Genomic DNA, 20,955 nt, shown 5'->3' with positions numbered 1-20,955 from the left:
TGCAACAGAAGATTTGGTACTCTCTCGCCACCTCTCGTTTCCCTATCTCTCATTCTCTCTTTTCTTGTTATTTCTCTCTCCCCACCTCTTTTACTATCTCTGTTCCACCACCACCATTGCAACTTGTAGCGGCAAATTTGGTACTCTCTCTCGCCACCTCGCGTCTCCCCATCAGAAGGTATGCTACCAAATCGGAAGCATCGATCTTGGAAGCCACCTCGGCAACAGTAACCTTGGGCTTCTTGGGCTTTTTCTGCTTCAGCTTCTTCACTTCATTGGCCACATTCTCGCCACCACCAGCAACCTCGCCATCACTGTCATCACCACCATCGTCGGAATGGTGTTTCGGTTTGGGAATGAGCTTGGAAAGAGCCGTAGTAGTGGCTGCCTTCTGAGCCTTGACACGGCGGCGACACTCCTTGGATTGTTCTTTGAGAGACTGAAAAACGTTGGGGTTGTCGCCGATGACGACGACTCCATTGGGGCAGAATTTGCCGGGATCGTCGGTGGAGTCAGAGGGTTTGTTCTTTCACTGGCGTTTCACGTAGGTAACCTTCTGCCAGCCATGGTCTTTATTGGTGGAAGAAGCATTGTTCAAACTGTTCTCATTGTCTTCGTGGAGAGTTGGTTAGAAGGCCGGTGCGTTTTTTTCGTCCATGATTCTTTATCCTCTAGTTCTTCTCTCTTGAATTTCGAGTTTGTTTCTTTATTCTTTCTTTCCCTCTCCCTCCCTATAGATATCTCCTCGTGTTCGTCGTCGACGAGGGATCACAAGAAACTGAAGAGAAGGTCTTGCAAGGAGAAAGAAGAAAATGAGCGAGGGATGTCGAGGTCGTGGTTGAGAAGAAGAAGAAGAGAATTTCTCTCTCTCTCCCTATCTCATTCTCTCCCTATCCCACAACCAATGATTGAGGGAGTTGCTTATTCATTTCATATATGCTTTGAAATTTCAATTAAACTAGAAGCTTCTATGTTGTTTGTACAAAGATGGGCAAAAACTACTCCAACAACAGCTAGAGAGGGTATTTTTAGGAAAGGAGGTGGGAAGGTTGTTTTTGGAATTTTTATCAATATATTAGTCACATGATATTATATGTAACGGAAAATTAATGGTGAGGGTAGACTTAGTCAATTGTCAGAAATAGTAGGGGTAGTGTTAGTCAATTTTCAAACAGTAAGGGTGCACTTAATCAATTAGCTAAACCATAAAGGTAGTTTAAGAAATTTACCCTTTCAGGTATATATCAGAATACCTTTCACCTTTTTTTTTTTATTTATAACCTTCAAGACGACTTTTAACTTGGCTCCTTGGGTCTTAGGTTAAGGGAGGTTTCAGTATTTATGTAAAGATGTTTAAGTCTTTTAAAAAGCCTTAGAATAATTACTACGCTTTATGGGTGTTTTTAGGCCCTGTTTGGGAGGGCTTCTGCATTTTAGAGGAACAGTTTTAGAGAAGCCACCAAGGTTGAGCAAGCATGGTCCATATAAGCTCTTTTTCTTTTTCTTTTTCTTTTTATTTTTTTATAAAAGGTCTAGATAAGCTATGTAGAGTAGCTTCTTATTACTGTTGTTAAAACAGCATTCGAAGAGTTGATATCAGATTTCAAGACTTTCACCAAACATAACTTACTGGTTTTTCATGTAGGGCCCACCTTGAAACACCAAAACCTGCTCCTCACACTCACACTTGGGCGCCTCACATGTTGATCTACGGTGCATTGGGAAATGTTCCCAGTGCATGGTAGGATGTGCATGTGAGGCGCCCTATGGGAGGAGCAGATTCGGTCTCCCCAAAAACCCTCTCAAAAGGGCACCTTTATTATTATTATTATCTTTGTCCCTAAGAGGCACTTAAACTCTGAAAATTACTCTAAATGCAAAGTTACGAGAAAAATTTTAAGTAGAAAAGTTAAATTTAAGGATCTTGTTTTTCTTATTATTATTATTTTTTTTTGGTGGAAAGAATGCCCAAGTGCATTTTTCAACTCTTTCAGGTTATTTTCCTTTTGGCTGTACTTGGTTGCAATGCAAATAAATTTGCACTAGTGTAAAATCATGGTAATACAAATGATTTGAGTGTAAATTTTGATCTATTTTTTTTTTAATTTTAGCTTATTTTGTTTGATTGCAATACAAATGAAATAAATTAAGACATAAAACAGAAAAAAAATATTTACACTCCAATTTGCACTGCAACGAAACACAGCCAAATTTGGAGAAAAATGTCAAAATTCAAAAGGTTGAAATAGTGCTAGCAAATTAATTAAGCAAACTATCACTTTATTGAACACTAGCAAAATCCTCTCGTCCTACTTTGTTGAAAATTTTATTTATGAAGTTAGCCACTACTAGAAGGAAAGCAGAGAGGCCTGAAAAGATGGGTTAATGAAACTTTATAAATATCATGATGTAATATTTCATTTATTTGATGGAAAATTTATAGTTTCTATAATATAACGAAATTTTACAATAAAACTAATAATTTGAATTTGAAAAATAAATTTACTTATAATAATGGATAATCCTGACCCTGGTTATCCCCATTCTCATTCCTTGGGTCGGGGGGCGGGGGGGTGTTCGGGTACCCAACCGGGATCTTCTTAGGCCTCACGTGCACCCTAATATCTATATATTAGCCAAGCCAGAAGCTCCATTGAATTCTATTCAGTTTGAAGAAGCTAAAGCATTAACCCCAGTTCAAATCCAACTTAAGCACTAAGAATGATTAAAAACCACTACTTTTTTGAATTAACAGATAAGTTAACAGAATTTTTATTTGGTAATGAAGTATTGTTATTTTGGTGAAGTCATTTGAGGTAGATGATGACAAATCTTTACCAAACGGTTTTTTTTGAGTACCAATCTTTGCCATAACCTATACAATCTTTCTCCAAGTAACAAACCAGCTAACAGCCCTCGATTGGTTTAAATCTATAAGTTCTAATTCGTAAATTCCAAATGGGTTTAAATATACAAGAGCTTATGTTTCTTTTTCTTAGCTCTAAAATTATACAAGCTCAAATGGATAGTGGTTTATGAAAAAAGTAGACCAAATTGCATTGAATAGAAAAACACCCATTCATCCACGAATCTCTTAGAACAATATCAAGGATTGCATCGTGGGCCTATTTTCTAAACCCAACTGGTATTACCAGTTTTTAGAAAACCGGTAATTAAAACCAAACCGAGGCCAATCGGTTTGGTTACTTTGGTTCATTTGTCTTTTGACTTTTTTCTATTTATAATATATTATAAATAAATATATAATAACAAATACTAGAAATACATATAAAATCTTATATTATATATTATAAATATATGTATGATGCATATATATTTATTTATAATATATAGATAATATAAAATATATATGAAAAATATATGTAACTGGTCGGTTCGATCAACTGCCATTTTATTATAGTGCCTTCGGTTTTTTGAAAATATTGAATCAACCGGTTCGGTCTCTCCAATTCAATTCGGTTTTTCGGTTTTTGATGATCACCCCAAACAATATCCACATCGTAGAACCTTTGAATCTCGATAGCTAAAATACAACAAAATTTCTATACAAGAGCATAGAAGAATGGTTCATTCTTGTCCTACCCTATTTCAAAAACATTAAACAAAACAAGTGCAAAAGAAAATCCTTACTGAATTGGCAAACCCACCAATTCCAAATTCAATATTTCTTTACCAACTAATGGTGCCTCAAGAGCATACAAGACCAAATTCTGTCTCGGTAGGACATGTATTTCTCAATACTATGAAATTCATAAATGAAGTAGTTAATGGTGGGGTTACCATTATCTTATCTTTCCTTTGTGTAGTGACGAATCTTGTATGTGTTCCTAAGAAAACGAATTTATCCATTTTTCGAGGTCTCAAGGGGGCGTGGAAACACATAAGAACTCTTGAATGGAAATGGAAAAGAGATGTAACTCCAATTCCTTCGGAAATGGTAAGATCTTTGGTGCAAGAAGAAGGGGTTGATCCGTATCATCTTGACTTGGTTCTGCTTCCTCTCTTTTTTTAACAATATCGAGTCGGGTTCTTTTCCTACCCGTATCGAATAGAACATGCTGAGCAAAATCTTCTTCATGTAAAACCTGTTCGATTTAGATTGGGAAAATCGTACAGTTGTAAGGGCTCCGAATTGAATCTCGTGACCATTAAGATTGGGAGGTATGGGTATAGAGTAGGGATTGCAATGGGGCGGGTTTGAGGAGGGTTTTGTAAATTCTAGACCCTTCCCACCTCCCCAAACCTCCCGATCCGTACCCTCCATAACCTATTGTGGGTTGGATTTTCCCACCCTAAACAATAAAACGCAAAACCCTCCCTAACCCTAAATTGCTTGCATTTGAGGGTAGGGTGCGTTAGGTTGGCAGGTTTGATCTAAAACCTATATGGTTGTATCTAATTTCCTGTTATACATAAGCAATAAACAAGCAAAATAATATGAATAAATATCAAAATTCCAATTATTTGATTAAAATATGTAGAAAATATATAAACTATCAATTATCCTTTACATGAGATTCAAAAATATTATTAAATTCAACGCATAAATACGTAAGTTGATATGCCTTACAACAATGAAGTCAACATCCCTTTGAATATTGACAATTTAATTATAAGCACTAAGGGTATTTTAATAAATTCAATATATGGGTCACATGCTTGTCCTTGCCCCACAATCCATTTTTCAAATGATAAAGCCGAAAAAATTCTTTTTTTTTGTATTAGACTAGACAAAAATGCTCCTTAAATAAAAAATAGAGGGATGAAATAGAGTTTCACCAAAAAAGGAGATTAAAAAATGCCAAAAAAGGGATAAAAGTAGATCAACCTTTAATCCTGAGATCCATTTAAATAATAATTCAGCCCAATAAAGAGAATATGAAGAAGTAACTACTACTTTGCTATGTAAAACTTTACAAGATTTGAGATTTCAATAATGGTTGGTTGCTGACATGGCAATTGTTTTTGTTTTCAAAGGGGAAAATTCTTAATCAGTACTTTGTACTTTGGGGGTTGTGTCAAGTCAGTCATCGAACTTCAAAATGTGTCTCTACAATACCCTGAACTTTCAAATTGTGTCTAATAGGTCATTACTGTTAGTTGACCATCGGTCAACGCCGCCACGTGACATCAGATGCGCATTAAATAATTTCAAAATGGTAAAATTACCCTTTATGGTATTTTTTTGACAATCTTACCCATTTCATCTGAGTGTTAAGGTCTGTTATGGGACCAAGCATGTTGGGATCGTGCACGAGTTGATGGCTATCCAGACCTTACTAATCACTGATAAGCTTTTCAGAAGTCGTGCCGAGGAGACAAAGAAGAAATATGAGAACTTGGTAAAATCAATCAAGAATAGGGCTATTCATAAGAATGCCCTACCCGACCAAACCGACCAACCCAAACCGACCCAAACCGAGTCGGTCGGGTTTTCATCCGTACCGATCGGTTTCGGGTTGGGCACATACATAAACCGAAATCTCGGGTTGGCTTCGGTTTTCTTGCGTAAAAACCGAAACCAACCCGACCCGAACCGAACTAGTATTCTATTAGTTTGGTAGTTCCTATTTCCTAGTTTGAGTAGTTTCCTAATTCCTACTAGTCTTCTACTTTTAGACTTCTACTAGAACTAAAACTCTAGAAGGCCCATTAGGCAATTACAATTAGAATTCAATTAGGTGTCATTTTTTAATTTTTTACCTAGATTAGAATTTAGAAGGTTTCTAATTTTTTATTTTATTGATTTACCTACCTATATTTACCTAGTTTTTTACTCTAGAAGGCCCATTATTGACACTTGTTTTTACATGAAGAATTTATTGATTTTATTCTTTACATGAATTAAATTTAGATTTATCTTGGACTCTTGAATATCAAATTATCAACTAATTCAGATTTTATTTGGCTTTGTACAGGAGCAAAACCGAAACCGACCCAAACCGACCTAACCCGACTCAAACCGATCAGGTCGGTTTGGCCTGTCAGTGGGTCGGTTTCGGTTCCCACCTTAGCTAACCCGACCAGGTCGGGTCGGTTGGGAAAATCCCAAGAAATCAACCCAACCCGACCCGTAAACACCCCCTAATCAAGAAATCAGGAGCAAAGGTTTACGTATTTTTGTCTTCCACAAAACAACTCGCTGAGTTTGTAGGAATCAGTGCAATTTTGTACTACCCATTGCCAAATATGGATGAAATAGGAATGTAATACCCGGACGTGCAAAAGAAGACTGCAAGAACTCAACATTAACAAATGCGACAATTCTCTACCATTTCAAGTTGCTCAGCTCTTGAATTGGTTTATGTGGAAGTGGCAAATAAAGAAAATTAGATGACACCTGATGGATATTTATTTCTATCATTTCACTTATCTGTTAACGCCTGTTACCAGATAGGGACCTATTAGACACAATTTAAAAGTTCAAAGTATTGCAGAGACACATTTTGAAGTTCGATACTGACTTGACAAACCCCTAAAGTACATGGTTCTGATTAGGAATTTTCTACTTTCAAAAACAAAACCAGCCATGTTGTGAAATAACCGTAAATTGCTGAAATCATTTCAAAATACAAATTAAATATAAATTTAAATCCATTTGGATTAGTTTTTTCTGAATTTATTTATTTCCTTCTTGGGTTCACATATAAATTTGGTTAAAGAATGAAATGGGACATGCATTCTGTGGACCCTAGGTCCACCTTTTACATGTACCTTCCAATAAAAACTTGCCACGCCATCTAAAAATGAATTTGAAACTTAAAAGTAGTTAATGACAAACCTTTCATCCTTATATTGTTTTCGACCCAGAGAATTGCAGAAAATAGAGATTAATGGGATTGGACGGTTCACTCCTTCAAGAAAAGTAGCATCGACCATTTGATTGGACGGTTCACTCCATTCAAGCAAATCTCCGCCCTATTCAAGAGGTGGTTCATGAACAACAAAATTCATTGTCAAGTTTTTAGTAAGGTGTTCTGAGCTGAGGTTTCAATTGGACCTTAAAACCCAGTGCGATTGTCAGAGGTTTCAACTGGACACAAGTTCATCAATCATCACTTAATCTTTTAGGCAACAAACTATCAGAAACAGAGAGCAGAGAAAATAATTCTATGTATATTCATAATCTTAGTTGTATACACGCATACATATATAGTCTGTCATGGGTTTAAGAATCAAGAATTTGGGGGGGGGGGGCATGGATTGCCACGTCATTTACAACTAGACTGTAATCGATTAACTGTCTGTCTTTCTCCAATATGCCCCCTCAAGTTGGAGCATTTGTGATGCCTAACTTGGACATGAGATGAGAGGATTGGTCTACGCCCAATGCTTTAGTGAAAAGGTCGGCAGGCTAACATTTGGTAGAATTATGTCGGAGCTGGATGGTCTTATCTTGAATGTGTTTACGCGCAAAATGACAATCAATATTGATATATTTTATGTACTCGTGGAAGATGGGGTTCGTGGCAACTGTCACAGAAAAGTTTTATAGGCTCAGAAATGGGAATGTTTAAGTTGCGGAATAGGCGTTTAAGCCATAGTAGTTCACTAGTGGCAACAACCATGGGCGTGACACGGTTGATTGCTTTTTAGTTTTCCATAAAATGATGGAGCTGCCAAGTAATGCAACATAACCTGTAGTGGACCTCTGAGTTAATGGATAAGAGGTCCAATCAAAATCACAATAGATTTGGAGTAACATCTTATTGTTAGTTGAAAAGAATATTCCATGATTGGGATTGTTTTTGATGAATCTGACCACTCTTTCAGCAGCCTCCATATGCTCTGTGTGCGGCTTGCCCAAGAATTGTGTCAGTATATGGACCGGAAAACTGAGTTCTAGCCTAGTGACAGTTGAGTAGACTAACCAATCCACCAATTGCCTATACTGACTTGGATCATCCAATAGAAGTCTATTGTCATCAACGAAGTGTTTTTGTTGCTCCATAGGAGGTGATGCAGATTTACAATTCTCCATCTTTGTATTGGAGATTATGTCCAAAGCATATTTGTTCTGACATAAAAATTACAGAACCGCTACATGTAATTTCCAAGCCAAGAAATATTTAAGTGGGCCAACGTCTTTCAATGAGAAACAATCATGGAGATGATGTTGAGATCATGTATCCGAGATGGATCATTTCCGATTATGACCAGGTCATCAACATACACTAGAACTACAATGAATAATTCATCTTGCTTTAGTGTAAAGTGGGAGTAACCTGTTGTGGACTGATTGAATCCGATGTTTGTCAATATAGTTGCAAACTTCTCATACCAGTAGCATGAAGCTTGTTTAAGCCCATATAAGGACTTGTGTAGTTTGCAAAGTTTATCTTGTGGTTTGTGGCTTCCCGACCCGGAGGGGGGGACGGATTTGATATGAAGTTTGGATGGAGCCGCCACCTAAATTTTTGGAATTGGGAATTTAAAAAAACCCGGGTTTTTCAAGAAAAACATTTTATTTTTTTGGTGACTCGTTGCCCAATGGGGATGAGATTCTTAAGGTCTAGGGACCAAGGTACGGTGTAAGGAGGTGTTAGGCACCTCACACTCGCCCGATTAAATCAGCCTCTACTTCACCAATGTTGTAAGCATTATTTAATAATTTTTTTGGCTTTTGAAATTATTGGAATTATACAAATAAAAAAGTAAACTAACAATTAAAGAGTCATGCTAAGATAGACAAATAATTAAATGAATGGGCTAAACTAAATATGCAAATGATCTATTCTACCGTAACATGCCAAAAGAAAAAACCAATTAAGAAAATGAGTGAGAGATAAAATGACTATATTAACGAACAAACTAAAGAAATGATAGGTCACAAAGACTATAATAACAAATGAATAAGAAAAAAGAGTTGAATAGTTAATGCAAATTAGATGACTAGTAAGGAATGGTAGGAAAACATGTTAAATGACCAAATGTGCAACTAGTAACATGGTCATACTGTGGACACCAGACTACGATCATGTAATTTAACAAAACTGAACTAAAAAAATGAACAAAACAAACAGCCACGACACGACACTAGATGAGAGCATTGTCCAATTACTAATAGAAAAAGGTGGAGAGGGAGAGCAACGGAGCTAAATAAGTTTAAACATGATGCATGCAAACTATCTAAATAGGTACGGTGCCACTTAAGTCTAAAAAAAGGTAAACAAATAAATAAACATACCAATGAAATACAAAACAAAGAAAAGAAAACTCAATGAATGAAGAGAATATACGTTAAACATGAAATCTAACCCAAGCTAGCCAATTTTAAGATGAATGATGATTGAACTAATAAACTAATCGAAAGAAGAAACTTGAAACCTTGACAACAAAATCCATTTAAAGAGAAGAAAAAAGGATGAATAGAAATTATGCTGATGGGGTTCTAACGGGCGTACCTTTTTTAAGAACTTAACTAGCTGGAATGGTCTTTCTCTCCACCGATGCATTCTCTATGACAGATTGACAGCGTAGACATTTCCAATGATTTACTTGGAAATTTTCATAGTATGTGCTCTTGATCATTCATTGGCTATTCTTGGATTTGAATTGTAGCCTAAGCATTGGGAAACATGCTGGATGACTATAACTTTTCTGCAACAAGATCTTCACTTCAAGAATGTTTCATGCTTCTTTTCTTGAATTGAGGCACGACCCAAGGATGTTCTTTGGCTTCAAAATGATATGGGGGACTCTAGGGATGATGGAGAGTGAGTAGGGAGGTTTTGGGATGTGGGCAATGGCCATGGGAGTTGAGCTCTCTCCCTAAGCTAACTTGTGTAGGTTAGATTGTGTGTTTTGGATGTGAAAAAGAGGTGGTATTTATAGATTTTTTGAGAGGGGAATGGGGGGCTGAGATGAGTGGTAAGGGAGATCAATGGCTGATGTTTAAATGGTTTTTGGAGGGAGATTGATTGAGAGAATGGGCTGTCAAGATAGCTTTGTGAGAAATTCTCTCAATCAATCAAGACAAATAGTGAAAAATTTCACCAATTTACCTATATTGGATATTCCAAGTTTAGGTGATTGACTTGATTGATTGGAAGCTATAGTTGGTCTAATCTTAGATTTTTAAGATGTTTCTAGAGGTTGAGGGGAATTTTTGTTCGTGAAAAGCCCTAGATTCGAAGTTATTGTGAAGATGATTCTAAACGGAGGGCCCGGATCGAGTCTAGCTTCGGATCTCAAAATGGAAGGGCTAACAATGTTGGAATTGGATGATCTTGGAACCGTTTGACTCAAAATTTCGAGCTCTATCTATCTATAAGGTTGGATTTCAAATTTTATGGGGGTTAGGATTTAGGATCAGAGATGATCCTGATCGGACGATTGGAATCGATTCTGGTTTCGGGTCTTGAGATGAAGGGGTAAGCGGTGTTGGATTCGGGTGATCTTGGTGTCATTGGATTTAGATTTTTGGGCTCTACGTGCCTATGGTCTCGTATTTTGGATTTTATGTGAAATGAGAATGACTCCGATCGAACGATCGAAATCGGTTTCAGCTTCGGGTCTTAGGATGATGGGGTAAATGGTGTCAGACTTGGGTGATTTTGGTGTCATTGGATTCGGATTTTTGGGCTCTATGTACCTATGGTCTTGGATTTTGGATTTGATGTGAAATGAGGAATAGGATTAAAATGACTCCGATCGAACGATCAGAATCAATTCCGGGTTTGGGTCTTAGGATGATGGGGTAAATGGTGTCGGACTCAGGTGATGTTAGTGTCGTTGGATTCAGATTTTTTGGTTCTACGTACCTATGGTCTTGGATTTGGATTTGATGTGAAATACAAATTAGGATCAAAATGACTCCGATCGGACGGTCAGAATCGGTTCCAGCTTCAGGTCTTAGGATAAACAGTGTTGGATTTGAGTGATCTTGATGTTGTTGTATTTGGATTTTTGGGCTCTATGTTCCTATGGTCTCGGATACTTGAGGCCCCAACTTTTGTAAAATTCCAAAAATACCCCCAGGTCGACTACGAGGTTAACTAAAGCATGCTTGAAGCTCAAAGTGCTGCAAAAAGACTGAAGAGTGCAAAAATAGGGTGTTTACAGATTGCCCCTCTTTGTTGGAGGATGATAATTCGAACCACAAAGCTTGAGGAGACAACCCATTTTTGCGCAAAAATGCAATGGAATGACTGTCTTGTTCAAAAGAATGTTGCTTAAAAAAACTTTTTTCACAACAAAAGTGTTGATGATTGAAAGAAGATTATTGTTTTTTATTGAAAATGATGCCCCTGGAATCTCCTCCTATGGTATGCTCCCATAGCTGTCTAGCACTCGTTCGACTGTTGATTGAAGGATTGCCGTACGCAGGCCAATCCCCAGATCTTCCTGAAGGGGTTTTTGAAATGAAATCTCTCACCCACAACGTTTGTGTGGCTATCTAGGACTACGGTCGCCCTTGCAATAAAGGAATTGTGGAATCTCTCGTTGGCCAATTCCTTGAGATTTTTCGGGATACATGATTTGATAAATAAATGATGAAAAAGGAAAGAAGACCTTTGTCACTGAGAAAATCTTTTTTGCAGAAAACTGTTGAGTGAGGGAAAGTCATTCCAACGTATTTTCTTGTTAAGCATAACTAAAAGACATCTAGCAGGTTCTCACACCTAAGCCATGCATGTTTGACATGGGCAAGTCAATATACATGGCTCTTTGGGAATTTGGCTTTAAAGTCCAAAATATGCTTTGATGTTGGGAGTTGGGTCAACCACCTAATATGAAGATTAGGGGCGTATGAGACTTAGGGCTCCCATAATGGATGCAATGAAATGATTGTGGTGCTGTTGATGCTGATGTAAAGACGAGATAATGCAAGTGAGAAGATGCTTGAGTTGATGATTGCATACCTGGTGCTTACCTGTGTTGACACTCAATGGTTGATGTTGTTGATTGTAGCTAATATGCCTTGGGGATGTACGATGGAGTAAATGGTGGTGATGGACTATATGAGATGCTAAGAACACTTTTTTTTTTTTTGATAAATGTGAATGCATGGCTTGGTGGAAACACTTTTTTTTTTGTTGGAACCTTCTTGCCTTAGAAACTCTGCTTGAACTTGTTGCACATAAAGAATTGATCTAAACCACTAGCTTAGAAGGTTAGCCATTTCCTCAAGATATACATGTCACCCAAATCTACCTAGGTTTAGGCCTAGTCGCAAGATTAGTCATTCACAAGTTCCCCGATTTTGAATCATGTAGCAAAGCTCAACATAAGTCATGCCTTTGGCTTCAATTTCCTTCGTCCTCAACTATGTGTAGCTTGTGTCATTTGTTCTTTTGTGAGCTCATCTTGAAGGGATATGGGCCGCATTGCTCATGCCATTTATTATTTTGTGCCTCATCTTTTGCCTAGATGCCCTTTCAAGTTTTCATCTACTAGGCTTATTTCTCCTTTTTTTGTTTGCTTATTTTTTTCATTTTTTTTGGTACCCTATCTTTTCCTGAGTTACCCTTCCGGGTTTTCATCTCAGCGGGCTAGGGAGATTTCCTTCCTTTGGAGCGGCTGCATTTAGAACAAGAGTCTAGACTGCCTACGTACCCAATGTGGGATCAAGCCAGCGTAGTTCTAGGGAAGTTGATTCTGATAATAGGTGCTTGGCAACTTCTTAAGATTCAAAGAGGACTTTGTTTGGGACAAAATGGGATTTTGCATTTAGGTTAGGAAATGGAGGGATAAAAAGGCTCAACGATGGAGGATATAAGGTTGCTTTGATGGTTTGTAGGCTGATGAAAAAAACAATGGGGTGTAAGTGTTCAAGGGTCACCTTCTTGCTAAGAATTGTAGAGAAATTTTTTCTTTGAGAAAGGGAGTGTCTTAAAGTTGTACCACCTATGTCCTTTGATTCGAGGCTTTCATTGCCTAGGGGATTGAGGATGACTTTTCCATAGGACAAAATGTGGCTTAGGGCTTGGGTGATGAAAGGAAGGGATAAAAGGCTCAAACTGAAAGTGGCACCTAGGGGTCTATTGAGGGGTTATGAGTGCACTATAACACCTCACTTGAGAAACTAGATAGTTGGGGACATGATATATTGCATCTTTGACTCAACTTGTCCTGGGATTTCTCTTCTCTTTCTTTGATTTTTTGTTTTTTTTTGTGCTTTCTTCATGGAATTTTTGTCAAAACTAAACTTTTGTTCTCATTACCATGTTGCCCCAAGTTTGGATGGAGGTGGGCGAATATTCCTCAAAAGGATCCTAGGGAAGGTGAAAGGGTGTAAAAAGGGAAATATTTTTGGGTTTTTCCTTTTTTTTTAAAAAAAAAAAGTTGAGGTTTTAGAAAGGAAAGGCTAGGTCCAAAGTGGCTTGCATTGGATTAAGATGTGATCATGGGTGGCTCAGGGTAAGTGTTGGGCTAAAGATGGCCTCCTATTTTGTGGATCCCGTAGGGATTTCATTGCCCCTTGCCTAAGACATAAGAGGTGAACTCAAAGAATCCTTGTCTCACTTGAATTTTTTTTCTTTTTTTTGCTATGCTGTTTAAAGAGATTGAGAAGGTGAGCTATCCACTTTAGGAAAGAGTTTAGGGGTCAGATTTTGTGGTTCAAGAAGGAAGGGCTTAGGTTCGTTCATGGGTCGCAAGTGGTGAATGTCTGAACATAAGTGGCTTAGTGGAGTGACAATCGGCCAAAGGTGGCCTCTCTTTTGGTGAACCTTAATTAGCTACTTTGCCCCTAGTCTCAATAAAGTTGGGAAGGGATGGAAAGGACATCTTCCTTTTTTTTTTTTGCTTTTTTTTTGTTCTTTTTTTCATTTTTTCTAGGTACTTTGAGCTTAGGAAGTCCATTCATTCATACTTGAATTGATGACACATTTGGTACTTGTTGGATATGACTATCTTGATATGTCATGCTCAGGAGTTGCATTGAGAGTTGATAGGCTGACTTGTCACGTTGAGGATCTCACGATGTTGATATGTCATTCTGATAAAATGTCTTGACATGATACGGATCATGGTGCATTGTCATGCTAGTGACTTGCCATGTTGTGGACTAGACTGATGATTGATGATATGCCAAGTGTTGATGAGTGTGTGTTGACAATGATCAATAATGTTGCGCTTTTGTTGTTGCTATGATTCCAACACTTGGCCAACTTTCCTTGGTAGGTAGCCATAGACTTCAACATTTCTGGGATCCATTTGATCTTGAGTATGCAGTTTAACTTTGCATGTCAATCGGTCAAATCCTTCTCAATGTGCTTCAATGCCAATGAATTCCTTTGCTCAAACCTTGCTTCTAGAGACAAAGAAATCCCAACTTCATTTTTGGAAATAGATGAATGAAAACTATTTTTCTGGATTTTTGAAGTTTTTGATTTTTTTGGGTTTTGAGGATTTTTTTTATTTTTTTAGTATTATAAAACTTTTTGATTATTTTTTGTTTTTAAGAAAATATTTAATTTTTTTTTGTTTTCTTTTTGAAAAATGATGCTAAGAAAAGCTATCCCCTTTTGAAAGATAGTAACCACCTGGATCAAAGATTAAGATAAAGAACCCCAAAGAGGGATGTTTGAGGAAATTCACACACTTTAAATCCAAAAATGAGTCTCTAAGTTTGAAGATGAATGTACTTGGAGGAATAGTTGACTCATTATATCTAATGGGGGATCCTGGTTGAATTAAGTGCATAGGGGATGGGGAAAAGCAGTAAGAAATGCAAAAAGAATTTGAATATGAAAGTTGTTGATCAGGCCACATAAAAGGATGAAAGTAATGATGAGAAACAACCACCAGAAAAAGGTGATCATGCATGACTTAGTATTTTGCTTAATTGAGAGTGTTGATTTATTGGGTGATGCTGATTTAGTTGGATCATGATGTTATCTTTGACTAGTAGTGTTTTCATCCTGAAAACATGTGAAGGCTCCAGACAGGGGCCAAAGTCAGTAACGGGTCCTTGGTTGGACCGCTTCATGCTTGAAGCAAGGGAGTTTTTCTTAAAGTTCTGATGTAGCTGGAAGTTGTGTGGCCCTAGATTTGGGCTTATGCGTAAGATGGGTTGAAGGTTAGCCCATGGTGGGTCAAGCTGTTTTGAAAAATTGTGAGGCCCTTTGATTGAGTCAAAGAAAAATTTGGGCTTAAGTCCAACCCATGGTGGATCTAGTGAATCAAGTTGTTGCGATAAATTGTGAGGGCCTAGACTAGGGCGGAGGTCAAATCTGGGCTTAAGACTAGCCCATGGAGCATCAGTATTCAGATTACCTAGAGTTGGGTCAGGAAGTAGGCAACCTTACTCAGGTAGTTGTAGGGAGTCTTGAGGCCTCAGACTTGGGCCTTGACCAAAGATGACTTGGGTGTCATCCATGGTGGGTCAGGAGGTTTGAGAGGCATACCTTGTTGGTGATCCAAGAGTTCTACCTTGATGTCTGGGTTAATGACAAGATTTGAATTAGTCCAACCTAGGAGAATCTTGATTTGCTTAATTTCTTGTAAGAGATCGGGGGTCATTTTTTTTTGCATTTGAGTCATAAATGGGCTCAAGATTAGACTGATACAAGTCATGGCTAGCCCATTCTGCATGATGGGTTCCATGTTGCATCTCTAGACTCAAGTTGTCAGTTACCCCCAAGTTAGGCTGATAAGGGTCACGGTTGATCCACTCTTGTTGTTTACTGCCTTCTGGTTCTCTGCCAATGGTGGAGTCTTGGTCAACCCAGTTTTGGCTTCTCTTTCCTTGCCTTTTGCCCTGCCAATCTTGTATTTCTATGATGGGACTAGGCTCTAGATTGTTCTATTGAGGCTCTTGATTTACTTGCCCTGTGTCATGCTAGTCTTCTGTGTCAGTGTTTGAGATGGGCTCTAGGTCAGCTTGCTTCAATTCTATCTTTTCTTTCCATGCACCATGCTAACCTTCTAATTCAATGATGAGGTCTGTATCGACCCAATTTGAGTCTTGCTCCAATTTCCATGTACCATGCCTTATGTCTATGTCTTGCATCATACCATGTTGATCTCCTATACCAAATTCAGAGGTGGCCTGCTGAGATTCTAGGGCAGATAATTTCCCCTGGTCTAGACCTGTACTAAGATTTTCTTGCCTCTAGTTTGTGGGAATCGCTTGAATTGAGACAATAGAACCTTGTTTTAAGTCTAGTTGGTCAGATTGCATATTATGTTCTTCTTTTTGAACCGGTTCGTTGATGTCTATCTACTTTATGGGCTTGATGAATTGAGTTGGATCAAACGGTTGATCTTCTTTAGTTTTCTGCTGCATCACAGTGATAATGTGTATTACCATTTTGGGGGGTTCTTCTCCTGACCTTTGAATCGGTTTGAAGAGTTTTGTCAGATCAAAAGCCTCATCTTCCTTGGCTATTGATAACAACTTCATAGACTAGATAGGCCTACTATACTTGGTGGGATCAAACGGTTGACTGTTTTGTTGCATGGTACTGACCTGATGAGTTGGTAGGGCTTGTTGCTCCTTTGTTGGGCCTTGAAGATTGACTTGATGCTCGTCTTCTAGGGCTTGGGTTGACTTATCCTCATAGATTGTTTGTTGAGGTTTACTATTTGGAGACGGTGTACTATACATCGCTGCTTGAGTTCGAAGCTTACTCCCTAGTTGGTCCACCTCAATTTCTAACGACTCGACATTTGTGATTTGAATCGGCTTGATGAGTTGGGTTGGATCAAAAGCCTTGTCTTCTTTAGCCTTCGATACAACTTCCACTGATTGGATGGGCTTGATGTACTTGATGGGATCAAATTGTTGGCTCTTTTGTTGCATGGTGCTGACTTGATGACTTGGTAAGGCTTGTTGTAGCTTTGTTGGGCTTTGAGGATCAATTTGATGTTGGTCTTCTAGAGCTTGGATCGGCTTATTCTCACTGCTTGTTGATGTTGACTATTAGGAGGTGATGCACTATAGATTGTTGCTTGAGTTCGAAGCTCACTCCCTAGTTGGTCCACCTCAATTTCTAATGACTCGACATCTATGATCTACTCATTGTTAGATGTGTTGTCAATTGTTGGTGATACCTCCATGGTGGAAGCATTACCGGCTATTAGAGAGTCTTCCACTTGGCAACTTGCACAAACTAAAGCCTGAAAAGTACGGTGATGAGTCAGAGTAAACCTGCTAGCATATTCTTTATTCAAGCTCTTTAAGACCATTGAAATTTGGTCCTCCTCACTAGTTCTCTTAAGGACTTGGGCTGCTTGGGCCCTCCACCTAGCTATGAAGTTTGTGAATGATTCTTCTGGTCCTTGCTTGACCAATTCTAATTTACGCCTTTACAATAGGATGTCTGTGTTATACGAGAAGTGGTTAACAACTTCAACTAGACTTGGCCAAGTCTTCACTAGGCTAGGATCGGTGTTCATTAACCAAGTTGCAACATGTCCAGTTAGTCTCCTTAAGAATGATTGGACTAGAAGCTCATCAGTTAAGCCCATGGGCCTTAGTATTTGTTAATACATTCTGATGTGGGCCCTTGGGCATCCTGTTCCATCATATTTGTCCATGTTGGGCCACTTAAATCCTGGAGGTAGCCTATATCCAGTAGTCAAATCAAGGTCTGCTAAGTCAAGGTTGTTGCCTTGCAACTTTCTTAGCCTTTGCTCTTTGCGGTCTAACCGTTGATCCAACCCTAGGTCGATTGGGGTCACGGGCAAGAAAGTTGCCCCTCGCATGGAATTTTGGGTTGGTGGATGTGTTGGAGTAGAGGACCAGGGTGTTTGGGTCTGGATTGGTTGGGCTATTGTTGCCCCTTGTATTAGGACTTGGGCTTGGCTTGATGGACTGGCATTGGTGAGGGATAGGTTGGACAAGAATATCCTTGGATGGGTTGCATTGGAATTGTGGTCTATGATGGTTGGGCTTGCCTTGGATGGCCTTGAATGAGCTGAATTGGCAATGGTGGGGCTTAGGAAAGTTGAGCTTGACTGTATTGCCCTTGGTTGGGCTGAGCTGGGGTCCATGATGGTTGAGCCTGTGTATTTTGCCCCTGGTTGGGCTGAACTGGCATAGATGTGGCCCACAATGGTTGGCTCTAATTGTACTGCCCTTGGTTGAACTAGATTGGCATAGATGTGGCCCATGATGGTTGGGCTTGAGTGATTTGGCCTTGGTTTGGCTGAATTGGCTTGGATGAGGTCCATGATGGTTGGGATTGAGTGATTTGCCCTTGGTTAGGCTGAAATGGAAAGAACGGGGACCATGAAGTGTGGGCTTGGTTGTATAGCCCTTGGTTGGGTTGGATTGGCATAGATGTGGCCCACAATGGTTGGCCCTGACTGCTTTGCCCTTGGTTGGGCTGGGCCTGATCATTGGGCCAGAGCTGTTTGACTTCACTCTTGATCAGATCTATTTGAATTTGCAATTTTTCCATATGGTTCCGATACATTTGTTCAATAACTCTTAGGTATTGTGAAAAGTCCATACTTGGGTTAAGTTGACCTAGGGCTGTAATCATGATTTTGGGTTGTGTAGGCTTTTATTTGAAAAAAAAAGAAAGAATTGTACCTGAGTGGGCCCACAACTGCTCCTACCTGCTTGCTTAAGCAATGACAAAAACAAGAATACAAATGCAACAAAAGGAAAGATGCAAGACAACAAGAACTAAGTGCAAGTAAGAGGCAAATGCAGATACGTACCAATGTGCTAAAATGCCTAGTTGGGACTCCTAAGGGTAGTTGTCAGGGCTCTACATGCAAGGGCTTGGATTTTTGGGATCTACGTACCTATGGTCTTGGATTTTGGATGTTATGTGAAATGAAGATTAAGATTAAAATGACTTCGATCCAATGATCGGAATCGGTTTCGGCTTTGGGTCTAAGGATGATGGGGTAAATGGTGTCGAACTCGGGTGATCTTGGTGTCGTTGTATTCGGATTTTTGGGTTCTATGTACCTATGGTCTTGGATTTTGGATTTGATGTGAAATGAGGATTAGGATTAAAATGATTCCGATCGAACGATCAGAATCGGTTCCAACTTCGGGTCTTAGGATGATAGGGTAAACGGTGTCGGACTCGGGTGATCTTGGTGTCATTGGATTCAAATTTTTGGGCTCTACATACCTATGGTCTCGGATTTTGGATTTGATCTGAAGTGAAGATTAGGATCAAAATTACTCCGATCGGATGGTCAAAATTGATTCCGGCTTCAAGTCTTAGGATGGAGGGGTAAACAGTGTTGGATTTGGGTGATCTTAGTGTCATTGGATTTGGATTTTTGGGCTCTACGTACCTATGGTCTCGGATCCTAGAGGCCCAAATTTTTGTAAAATTCCAAAAATACCCCCAGGTCGACTGCGAGGTTAGCTAAAGCATGCTTAAAGCTCAAAGTGCTGTAGAAAGACTAAAGAGCGCAAAAATGGGGTGTCTACATGGTTGATTGGGAAAACTAGGGGTATGTTCATGTACACATCTTCTACCAAATCCCCATTCAAGAAAGCATTGTTCATGTCTAACTTGTCAAGTTCCCAACCCTTTGACGCCGTTATAGCCAATAAATAGCAGAGTGTGACTAGATTTGCCATGAGGGCATATGTATCATGATAATCATATCCCTTTACTTGATTGTATCCTTTTGCCACTAAGTGTGCTTTGTAGCACTTTATCATGCCATCAACACGGTATTTTAATTTGTATACCCACTTTGCTCCAATGGGCTTCTTACCCGGAGGAAGGTCAACTATGGACCAGGTTTTATTTCTCTCGAGTGCCTGTATTTCTTCATTCATGGCATGTTGCAAATTTGGATCATGGGCCACCTGTGCATATGATTTGGGCTCAATGGGTTCAGATGAGGAGTTCACACAAGTTGCATGGGCTGGTTTTCCATTCTTGGTTGATCGACCTTTGTCCCAACCTTTAGGATATCTGAGGAGTTCAAAACACCTCTGTTATGTCCTGTTCTTTTACAATATTCACAATTGGTTTTAGGTTTGGTCGAGTTCCCATTATTCCAAATACTAGATTTATTCATAGAGAAAGCAACAACATTGTTAATTACTGGCGCCTTTTGAGAAACCATGGCTTGGTGGTGCTCTTCTTGTATGACCATGGCGTAAGCACGATTCACATTTTGAATTGGCTCTATGGCAAGGATGGCAGATCGGACATTGTTGAAGGTGTTCGCAAGGACCATAAAAAATTGTAGAACTTTATCTTTCTCTCTTTCCGCAATCAACTTTCTTGTAGATCAACAAGAGCATTTTGATATTCAGAAAGAACTATGATTTCGTCCCAAAGACCCTTCATTTGTGTGAAATAGGAGGTTATTGACATGGTCCCTTGGTGTAACGGGGAAAGATCTCGCCTTAGTTGATATAACCGGAGATTGTGGCATTGGGAAAACCTTTCTTCAAGATTTTCATGGAATTCTCATGCAAGAGAATTAAAGATCCTTGAAGTGACCATACTATTGCATTTGATCCATGCTCTTACTTCTGCTGGAGGTTTTTTAGGTTTCAATATTGTTCCATCAACAAAGCAAACTTATTTTTGGCTTCTAATGTGATCCACATCGCTCTAGTCCATGTCGGGTTTTGCCCTATAAGCGGAGACGAAACCAAGACCACACTAGGATTGTTGGATGGATGCAGGTAGTAGGGTGACACCGGATCAAGATCAAACATGGATGATGATGGTGACATTGCAGCGGTGTAGAGTTTGATCGATGCAAAACTCGATCAACACTCTGATACCATATCAAAAACAGAGAACAGAGAAGAGAATTTTGTGTATATTCATAATCTTAGTTGTATACATACATACATACATACATACATACATACATACATACATACATACATACATACATATATAGTCTATCATGGGTTCAAGAATCAAGAATTGGAGGGGGGGCATGGATTGCCACATCATTTATAGCTGAACTGTAACTGACTAATATATATATATATAGTCTATCATGGGTTCAAGAATCAAGAATTGGAGGGGGAGGGGG

The sequence above is a fragment of the Nelumbo nucifera genome, chromosome 1, assembly GCF_055504915.1.
Source record: "Nelumbo nucifera cultivar China Antique chromosome 1, China Antique-T2T, whole genome shotgun sequence".
Lineage (NCBI taxonomy): Eukaryota > Viridiplantae > Streptophyta > Magnoliopsida > Proteales > Nelumbonaceae > Nelumbo > Nelumbo nucifera.
This window is presented reverse-complemented; position numbering follows the sequence as displayed.